General features: G+C 38.6%; 2 pseudogenes; both read right to left on the minus strand.

The window, feature by feature from the left end:
* Positions 1-1,904: 1,904 nt before the first annotated feature.
* Positions 1,905-5,507, minus strand: LOC138009872 (uncharacterized; annotated as a pseudogene).
* A 1,808-nt stretch (positions 5,508-7,315) lies between these two features.
* On the minus strand, positions 7,316-8,262 carry LOC138009873 (uncharacterized; annotated as a pseudogene).
* Positions 8,263-11,506: the final 3,244 nt, after the last annotated feature.

Consider the following 11,506-nt stretch of genomic DNA (forward strand, 5'->3'; position numbering starts at 1 on the left):
TTTTAAATGGATGTCAGTATTTCTATAACCATAGCATAAATTCAATATTGTGCACTGCTTATAAAATTCTGACCAAGCATGATTCACGTTTCAGTATTGTGAAAAAATAAACTTATTGCATCCAGAAAAAATATTTTCAATTTTACCCTCTCATAATGGACAAACTAAATTACCCTTAAAATATAGTGACCAGCACCAACCATTTCTCAATAGTAATACTGCTCAATCAAATATTAGGGTTGTGCAAAACTAAAAGGAGCTAAACTACAAAACTAACAGTTATTACAAGTGCAGTCTCTTACGAAAATGTTTGTAATTCTAACAAGGAGGCTTGTAAGTACTGCAATCTTGCATTTATTCACTGTTTCTTTGAAAATCTGTTTGTCAGCTCTTTTTCCATGTTTGCTGTCTGAATCTAGATTCTGTCATTTTTCATTAATTTTAGACATTGACTTGCCAGTTTTCTGCTTTTTGAAGTTTGTTGTTAGTGCTTTCATTTAGCTTTGAATAAGAAACAGGACTTTGCCTGCAGCTGACAGTCGGTTTGCTCCTGAACCACCTTATAATTTGCCCACTTAAACACATATACTTTCCTTTGTACTGAAGATAGCTTTATTGTGATAATCATTACAATTTAAAAAAATGTTGTAAAGGTGCATTAGGCCATTTTGCAGTTTTGAGCTTAGTATCCCAGCCTTTCAGTGAAAGTGAGGCTGAGGTTCACCTTGTCTTGATAGAAACCTCTTTCTTTTTCTTACAGAACAACGCTTAAAAAACACCAGTTTGCATAAGAAGAACATGATTTACATACATAATGAACCCAGAGAGGATGCATCAAAACAAGGTCAACTCCAGCCTTGTTTACACCTGTTATCACATACGGGGCAAAATTACTGAATGCTGATTGGCTGACACAGAGGCCATCTTTTCTTAATCACGAGGGCACTTTTGGTAATCAAGAGGGCATGATTACTTGATCCTGATCGGTTTAAAGTTGCTTAGCAACGAGGTTATTGCTAAGATTTGTTGTCGATTAAAATTTTCTGCAACACTGGCTTCCCGTTTTGTTAAAGTCGACGAAGAGTTTATTGAGGAACTAAGAAACATAAGTAAGAACAAAAACACAAAAAGAAGTACGGACTACTGGACTAACATTTTCCAACCATGGGCAAAGACGAGAGGAAAAAATGAGCAACTTGAAAGCTACGAAGTACCAGAGCTTAACGAGGCGCTCGCCCAATTTTTTGCTGAGCTGAGGAAGGAAAATGGTAAAGACTACGAACCAGACTCGCTGAAGGTAATGCCCTTTATGTGATAAACAAGTAATCGCAACTGCCCTAGGGCAATTAAGGGTTAATTTCACTTGTATTTTCAAAAATTTCGAAATTGCCCTCGTCGCTTTGCGACAAGGGCAATTTTGTGAAAACTTTGAAAATACGCGTGAAATTAATCTTTAATTGCCCTCCGGGCCATGTGATTACATATACTAACTGTAAAATAGTCTACTGATCTCCCGCCACACCAACACACATACATACATGTGCAAAGGTTGGAGGCTTAAGTTTAGCTTTTAATTTCTACGAGTAGGGAAAATATAAATACATTATTTAGTGCCCTGGGAGTATCCAGATGAAGGAATATCCTGGATAAGTTTATTTGCATTCAACAGAGTGAAATCTTTAAATTTAGCTAAGGGACTAAAGAGGTTAAAGAGTGGTGTATAATTTTTAATTGGAAGGAAAAAAAAGGCTCAAGAATTTGTATTTCACTTTGCTGAATGCAAGAAATTTTGCTGGTCAAAGAAGGCATGCATAGATAAAAGGGTTCTAGTTTCCTTGAAAGTTCACCTTGTAATGAACCGAGGATGTCTCTACAAGAAAAAGACATTGACAACTATGAAAACATTAGGTTGAGAGTTCTTCCTTATGTTTTTCGAACCACTGACTGAATTCCACAACATTTAAATACATTAGGGGGCACCGTGTGATGTCTGCAAAGCTATCATGAGCCCTGGAAGACTCATGAGTAAAGGGATCAAGCCTCACTAGGTCAGCCACCATTTCCCTTTCATCCTCTAAGGATGCACGAGTGGTGTGTTGAACAGAGTTCTTGTGAACTGCTTTGTGATCTGACTGATTCCTGTTGTTGCTTTGCACACTTTGCTTATGGACTTTATGGTCTTGTTTGCCCCCATGCGCTGAACAATGTTTTTGCTGCATCTGTTCGATATCTCCTGAGCTAAATCATCTTCAATATTCTTTCCTGCACCTCCCCTCCATTTAACGAAGAATCCCCATTTAAACTCCTCTGACAGCCTAGGGGTCAACATGCCCTCAACCTGTGAAATGCTTACGAACATTTCAATAGCATACTTGCTATATGCTCCGATTGACTTGAACACTGATAACAAAAGTTTCTGGTTGATGAGATTTCTGTTGCCATCAGCTTCTGCTGCAGTGTCCTTCATTTGCATTATCAACATTGACAAGAAAATTACACACAACCCATAGTTTTTTGCAAAATCTTCTTCATCATGAGAATCATCATTTACTTTCTGCAGCAGGGACTTGTCAATGAATTTGGCAAAAATTTTATCAAAGTATTTTCTTCTAGTGTACTTACTGGCATGAGTTGGCTTGTCATCAAGCTTTTGCATTCCAAAGAAATTGAGTGCTGCAAGTACAATGTAAGCTCTTCCTATGCTGATAAATAAGTCCTCACTTCCTTCATAAGAATCTAAAACTTTTCCTGGAGTGGTATTTCTGCGATTGTACTTTTCTCTAAAACATTTCAAAGTTCCAACCTGATTCACTGACTCTGGCTTATGCAAAAAGGAGTAGCAATATTGAAGGAGGGATGCTTTAGTATGCCACATAACAGGCTTGAATGGAGAACAATGCTCAAATCTATCTGTTGGTGTATGTGCCCCTGAAAGTAGGTCCTTAGCGCCAGCAAATCGAACTCTTGTTAGCTGATTCCCAGCAAATACAACTTTCATGTCTTTCATAGGATCATTTGGAGTTACTTCTGTATGGGCATTCGTCTGGCCAGGTGCTGCAGGTTCAGCAGGTATAAGTGGATCATCTGTATCCGGCATCTCCCGCAGTAAACCAGCTTCAACATAAATGTCAGCGATCCATTTCTCATAGTTTCTGAGTATTGTGACACAGTCTTCATACTTTGCCTCATTAGCATTGATGATAGGCATGGTGACAATGGTTGACTGTTGTGCCATGTGTTCACTGTACTGATGGGGAATGTGGTCAGGAATGACGCCTTTCAGAAACTTGAACTGTGGCAGGAACTCCAAGGTAATTCGTCCGACAATAATCTTGGCACTTTCTGCATATTGCTTCCACTCACTCACACACAAAGAAGAGGTACTGTGTGGAAGATCTTTCATATTCCCCTTTGGAGACTGTTCTCAATAAGATTGCTTGCAAAGATATGGAGATCTTCATTGTTAATGTCTTTTCGCATGCTGCCCTGTATAATCTTTAAATCCCAATTGTCCCCAGTACCCAGAACACTTTCCCTTCTTTGATTTTACTGACCACGAGATCTGAGAAGTGGCGTCCAAGCATTGTCATGATGGTGTCTCTTCGTGAATGAGACAAGCAAAAACCCAGTTTATTCAGTCTCTCTTGTAACCACAAGAAAAACAAACCAAAAAGTTATGATCTGACTAACAAACTGAATATTTTTGTATGAATCCTGTAAACTCTAAGATCACAATTTTAATTCTCATTGGTTGTCCCTACTTATTTCCTACAGAAGTTGATAAAATATCAAGTAAAATTCAACTTGTGTGATCATGTCCATAATTCTCATGACCACTCTGTTTTACAAAGCGTTGATATTACAAGGAGAGTTGAAAGGTGCAACTAACATTAATGTCATAAGCAACATAAACTATTTTAATACCTGTTTGGTGCATCCACCTTCAATGACAAGGACCGTGTTTACCCATTTTACAAGATTCAGTTCGTGCCATATTTCATTCCATTAGAATGGAATAAAGGAAACTGTATTTGACATGTAACTCTCGATTGGTGTCTTCCATGCAATTTGAATCATTACCGACGCTTGCGTTCATCAATTCAACGAGAAAAGGGAAGTTGACGGTAAACTCCTTCCAAATACTGTCAAAGCTAAAGTCTTTCAAGCTCTCATAGTTATTGCCATACAGAACGGAACCCCCAGAGCGCTTACGAAGATTACTGCACGATGAACGGATGTCTTTGAGCAGTAACTTTAACAATGCGTCCACTACGTTTGCACAATGTTCCTTCAAAATGGTGGCCAAAACGGAAGCATCCTTGCAATTAACAGCACACACTATCATCTGCTGCTGTTTCGCACTTAATTGCAACCCTCTGTCGACATTTACAGGAGCATCAGGACATTGGTTTGGATTCGGTAATATGTTTGTCGGCCCTTGACCTTCCTAATTCCAAGTGTCTGTTTAATACAGGTTGGCAACAATAGAAATGACCATTTCAAGTGTCCGCGTCCGCTTAATAGAGGTGTCCGCTTAATAAAGGTTTGATTTACAGTAAATAAGGGATATAAATTTAGGGTATTCGGCCACTGTCCGCTTAATAGAGGGTGTCCGCTTAATACGGTGTCCGCTTAATACAGGTTTCACTGTATTATGTTTATTGGCTATACTTCGCCGTTAATAAAATTTCGATAACTGCGAAATATTCCCTCCATTCTATTATTGCGATTGGCTACTTCACCGTTAATGAAATTTCATCAACTGTGAAATATCTATTATTGTGATTTACTATGTTTCGCCCGTTCTCAACACAAATGTAAGTCTTTTGCTTACCAGGGTTTTGAATTATGCAGATGCTCTTGTTATCTTTGTAAAATAAATACTTCAATAAAATTAACTTTCTGGGCACTTTTCCAATTTTAGCTGATATATTGGTTCAAAGAAGGATCAGATAAGGAGAATTAATTTAGTGTTAATTTATTTCAGATGCCAACAGTATTGATCACTTCCTTCTAAAATGTGCCGTAGACCAGAGTCTGAGCAGTCCGGCAGCTTGTGGTTGTAATGTAGTGGAAGAGACACTACTAAGTCTAATTCCTAAGTCCTTGGAAGAGGCACTGAAATAGACACTGAATGGTTTTCCAATCGAGCAATTCACTTTCATTGAAATTACCAGAAAAATATAGTTCAATTAAAAGGGCATTTGATTGCTTAGAGGATGAAATCTAAAACCAAGGGTAACAGTTAAGTTTATAGGGGAGGAAGCAGTTGATTCTGGAGGGGTAGCAAGAGAGTTCTTTTCTGAACTCTTCCGTGGTTTTAGTGTATATACATGTAGTACACTTGTAAGGGGTGCATACCCTAATGTCACTTTTAGGAACAACCTAGAGGCATTAAGCAAAGGCTTGTTTGAGCTGTTTGGTAAGCTTGTTGCTATTGCACTGGTAAATGGTTGCCCAGGACCCCATTTCCTTACTCCTATAGTAGCAGGGTTTTTATTAGACATCCCTCAAGAACCACAATTGCAGGAAGTTCCAGAAGAATGTGAGTTTGTGAATCAACTTAAAAACATTTCTGCCTGTTGTGATGAAGCATCGTTTACTGATGCTGTCCGGAAATTTCCTGAACGTTTTGATATGGGCTACACAAGAGCAACTGTAACCTTTCAAGACAAGAATGACCTGTTAAATGCTTGTATCAAACAAATAGTATTGAGTAGTGTGGAAGAGGAGATTTATAGCTTCAGAAAGGGTGTCACATCATTTGGCGTCTTAAATTGGTTGCATAAATTTCCTGAAGAAGGTTTAAAGAAACTAATGCATGTGGAAATTTCTGTTGAGGATGTGAAAAGCTGCTTTGTTCCATGTTTTTCCACTGCAGGAACAGAATTGCATGAAAAAAAAAAACAGAAATTGTCTATAAATGGCACAGCTTCCTACGCAAGGTAAAGAATGGGAAATTGAAATGTTATGTTTACCCTTTTTTTGAAGCAACCTTGCCTGGAACTTGTGATACTGAACTCAGAGTTCTTACATTAAGTGATGTGTTGCAATTTGGAAGTGGGTCTCGATTCCCAAATTTCTCAGGAAAGTTGAAATTTGATCATGACAATACACTGACTGCAAAAAGAATTTGTGCAAGTACATGCTCCTTTACTATCACTATTCCAGTGAATAGAGGTACTGGTGATGGTAATGAATTTGCCTTTAATTTCATGGAGGACATTTTTGAGGCTTATGGCCGGGTTTGGGGTACCATGAGTATGAAGAAAATGAAGATGTTACAGGATGTAGTTAAACAAGTTACTTTGAATAACAGTACTTGATAGACTTACGTAAGGTAAATTATTGTTTGAAACATAAGCATTGAATTGACAGTGCCATGTTGTGTTCAGGGCAGACATCAAGTTCTTTTTGTTCTAAATTTGTTATGTCTGTTACATTTGCCTAAAACATTCCCTATGGAAGTGAGTATACTTCTGGAAGGTGTGCCAACATTGAGCAGATTACCGTTTTAACTATACAGTGGTATTGTTGAGTTTATTTAACAGCCTCGTCAGTCTGTCCTTGTAAGTTACAGATAATATTCTGAAGATGCTTGAATAAAGTTATGTATGATGAGCAGGAATCAGAAGAAAATTGTACTTTATCATATCCTCAATAGAAGAGAATAGAGCCATATCACTCAATGTCCAAACAAAAGATTTTGCCTGTCGAACCTCTCATTCAGTGTCAGGCTGGATGGGCAAAGAGAATGCAAAGACAAAGCCTTTATTCCCCACGGACTCCAAAATGGCCGCCGCGTGATAAAGGTGAATACCTTAAAAAAATTGATAATGCTGCATGCACTTTCCTTTTATTTTCATCTTTAATTTTCTGATACAATATCAAGTATCCTGGCAATTCTGATTTTCAAAAATTAAATAATTTACGTACCGTTACAGTCTGCTCAATAGTCAATGTACATTTCCCAGCTGATGAATGAACGGTGGGAATGCACCCACAGGGGAGGACAAGTATCGCTGCCCAACATTTCGGAAAATGAGCAAGTCAGTAGTCTCTTTTGTCAGTCCTTTGTGTCAGCCAGTGCATGAATAGAAGCCCTTAGTTATTTCAATTAAAGGAATGGGTCGTGGTGTTAAAACATTAACGAAGATGAAAAACTAGTGCCAAGCCTATAAACAGCCAAGAATAATTTGACACTGTTTGCAGAGAAGCTAGTGGCTACGTCCACTCTACTGCAAATGATATGATAATTACTTGACTAAACTTTCAAAACCTTGACGTTTTCAAAATTGTTCTGGTTTATTGTTCTTCAGCCTTTAGCAAAATGAAGAAGCTTTTGAAACAAATTTCCTGCCTCTAGAACAGATGTGGGATGAACAAGACCATTTCTTTCCATCACATAGTGAAAGTACTCCTCCCAGATTGGGTCAGGGTCCTCGTCGCCACCCAGTTCTTGCGATTTATCTTCCATTTCCCTTAGCTTGTCAGAAACTGGAATTAAGCAGTCCCTTCGCCCAAATTCTTCTAGCAAGAAGTACATCATATCTGGCACTCCAGACACAGTAGCATACTTTGACTTTCTGATGGGGTGCGAATTCCAATAATCCTTAACCTTATCAAGGTCATCCTGCAGGAGATCCGCAAAGCAAAACCAAAGCGCCTCGGTGTGGATCTCATCGGTGAGGTCGAAAATGTCAGATTCATGCAAAGCATTGAAGAAATCAATCCACCAACTTGAGCGGCGCTGTCTTTTGAAGTGTGACCAGTAACCTTCTATTCTTTGGTTTCTGGTACTTTTCACGTATTTATGAGCTTTGGAAGCTGCATATTCGTCAAGACCGTCTATGCTAGGTAGCACTGCATTGCAGCCAGTATTCCATTCTCAGTTCCACGGTCAGTGTACACACCTACTGGGCATCCATGGGCCCCTTTAACACTCCACAAGAAAATTAATATCGTGCAATTAACCGTGGATTCTTGTTTAAACGTTGAACTTCTAACCATATAATTCTCCGACTAAAGCCATCGACAACACCCATGAATAGAAAAGCCAAACGGCTTTAGTTTATCGTATCCATCGATTTGCCAACAGAAATTAGCTCCAGGTGACACGTACATTCTGCGATCTAGACGCCTATGCTTGCTCTGTTCCACTCCACAAGGATCAACGTCCCTCATAAGCGACTCATCATTCACAGCATCCCGTCTTTTAAGCCCATATTCTTTCAGTCTTCGTTTCAATGTACGTTCGTTCATATCTAAATGATGATGTTTTCCTAACATCAGCGTTATTTGCCTCTATGTAATATCTCTTTCACATCCACTTGGCAAACCTTCATTTACAATTTCTTCTCCATCAACCTCAGCACTCGCCTCAACATCGCTAAAATCGCTGTCACTGGATGCCATGTTTGTAATGTATAAATTAGTGCCAATACGACGAATCAGTTGGTTCCAGTTCTTCGCATCTGCCTGGGCGCACAATTTTTTGTTTTGTTTGCAGCGTGCAGTATTTTTTGTTTACAGCGCGTAAATTTGTGTTGGCATTGCGCGTTTGTCATTGCTAGTTTGCAGTGAACTCGAAGTTTGTTGGCAGTGGGTCGTTTTATTTTGTTGTTAGTTTGTGAATTTATTTCATTTGCAGTGAGCTTATTCATTTCATTAACAGCTTGCGAACTTATTTCGTTTGCAGTGAGCTGATTCAATTTGTTAAGAGTTTGCCGTCAGCCGTTGCCCGGTCCAGCAGTTCTTTCAAGCTCAGAAAGTCCTCTCGCTGGAGTTCTTCATTTACAAAATTCCCAACAGGTTTTCAGATTCCAGCCGCAAGCAACGAACAGTTTGTTTTCCAATTGTCATGTCGGAAACGGGCAACAATTCAGCTGGTTTTCATCGAACTTAATTATTTAGAACTGAATGAAGGGGTAGTTTCTAAAGAAACTGTGGTGCTGCGTCGGTGGGGAATTAGTATACAAAAATTTGGTTTTATCAACGGAGTTGATAATGTAAATTGGCCACCGTACAGAGATCCTAAAAGCTGACGTTTCGAGCGTTAGCCCTTCGTCAGAGCGAATCCAATTTAGATCCTCCTTTTTGCTGTTTTTTATGGACTGAAACCGAACATTGAGGCACTTGTTACTCGGGCCCGTAGGGGCACGAGTTATAAAATACGTTTGATTTCAGTTTTTTTTCCTGTGCAGCAAAATGCACAATAGAAAAACGTGGCGGTGTTTGATTGTTTGATTATAGGCAATGCACAATAGAAAGCACGGACGTGGCGCTGTCAACTTTGGTTATTTAAAGCAAACCACGTAATCCAACAACATGTTGTTTCGGATTACTGAAGATCGACGTTGAGTTGGCTTAATCGATTTCTTCTTAAGGCGCTCAAAACACATACAAAGAAAGGCATAGGCTTTTCGCGGTAGGCCCACACTAAAAGATGTCAAGCGTCAGCTTTGAAACAAGTCGTTCCGCAAGCTGAATGAAACAAGAATATACTCGAATGTAACTGAAATGGATGCAACTATTGAAAGTGATACAAGTCAAAATACAAATTCTTTAATAAGCAGCGGGTACCTTATTGAGAACTACTTTGAAGATGACAGCGACAAAGAAATTTAAACAACTCCACAAACAAGTGGACGCCATATTGGAATCTTCTGAAGACAAAGTAAAAACATTGGCACAGCGAAGAAATAGCCTCACGCTTGTACCATTTTCACCGCGAACAAACAGCCTCCCGCTCAGTGTACCATTGACTACGGAGATACGTTTTTCTCTATTGCGTTTTTTTGTTTGTTATTGTTAAACAGTTTGTTTCTTGTAGTGGTCTAGCTTCTATCCTTTGTTCAACTAGCCATATTACCGATCGTGTTTACTGCCATCTTGTGTATATAGTTCTGTTCTAGTTTTACAAGATTTGATGTCATCAGTGGAGACTGATCAGATCTTTAGGAAATAAATGTGATGTAGTTTGAAAGGCTGTAGAGTTATTTGATTCTCAATGGTAATAAAGACTTGATTCCAAAGGAGAAATACAGGTCTCGATAAGCACAAGTGTGTTTACTTTAGTTGTGATTTGCGTGTGCATTGACATAGACGTACCCGAGAACCGAGCAGAATTACAGAGAAAAGGCTGAGACGTCTATTTTATAACAGCAGAAAAAGGAGGAAACTTGCTGGAACGTATTTGGCTAACAATGTACCGAGGACATCCACATTTCATCGTATTACTAGCCAAGGAGATCACTTGCTCGTAAACACAACCATAGGAGCTACCTCAGGTATGCGTTTAAATGTAAGCATGTGGTATGTAACACTTTTCCAAAAGCGTGGATGAACAGGTAAATGCAAAATGATGTTTGAAACATCGAAGCATGTTCCTTAAGCTTAAAAGTGTTTGTATTTTTAAAATATTAGGAACACTTGTGCTATCTAGACCATTTGGAAAATGAAAGTTAAATTTAATACAGAAATCAGGAATGCCCGGTACGATTTGTAAAAGAATGTTGTTGTTTTGTTTTCTCAGAAACGGAACGTATATATTTTGAATTCAGGGTGAACTATTTACACAGTGAGATAGAGTGACCAATCAAAACAGACTTTGTAATTGGAAACCTAAACATCTTTGAGATACAAAAACAAACTTGTGAACACATAAACCTCAAATATTGCAAATCATAATGCTGACAAACCCAAAAACGAAGGAAATGGATCATGCATAGGACGTTTTGGATATCTGAATGATTTTGGGTTAGATTAAAGGATATATTGTTAAAAATTCCCAAGTTACTCCTTTTCGTGTTAATTAGTAATGCAAACAAGTCTTAGTAATAAATTGGATTAACGAGGCACCAGTGATTGTAAAGCTAGTAATTGCCATGATTCGTATGTAACACATGTAATCATGAGAAGATTCATGTAAAACGGAATTTGGAATGTTATGCAGGGGTAAGTATTTGATGGTATTTGTAGACTTCGATGCTTCGTTGTATTGTGCACATAAACGGGTATCTGTTCTTCTCTTTAAATGAGATTTTACTGTCCTATCAGTAAAATACGGTTAATGGAACGCGACCGTACTAAAAGGGCTATTCATGTTGCGATAGTTATCTTCTCGTTTTTTGGAGTCGGCCGTTCAAGGTCATACAATCAACGGTTTTCTTGTAAATAAAACGAGGATATAAAGACTTTGTTCCTATATCTCAGATTACAACGTACACCTGCATTGGCCAAATCTGTTAAAGCCTCATTCATTAGTGCTAAAGAGCATGGTGTAATGCTTACGTGCTACATGATAAAACCTGTGCAACTGGCTATTTTAATAGACAGGGTCTAGCTATAAAAGCCTCAGTTAGTCGTCCAAGGTTCACTTGGCAGTTTGTCTTCTGTAGTAAATCAACTAGTTGTTTGCAATTGTCAAAGTTCTCCCCCTCCCTCCCTCTCTCCCTTTGGAGATGGGTTGGATATATCGCTTTGCCATCATTAAATTTGGGTCGCT

The sequence above is a fragment of the Montipora foliosa genome, chromosome 7, assembly GCF_036669935.1.
Source record: "Montipora foliosa isolate CH-2021 chromosome 7, ASM3666993v2, whole genome shotgun sequence".
Lineage (NCBI taxonomy): Eukaryota > Metazoa > Cnidaria > Anthozoa > Scleractinia > Acroporidae > Montipora > Montipora foliosa.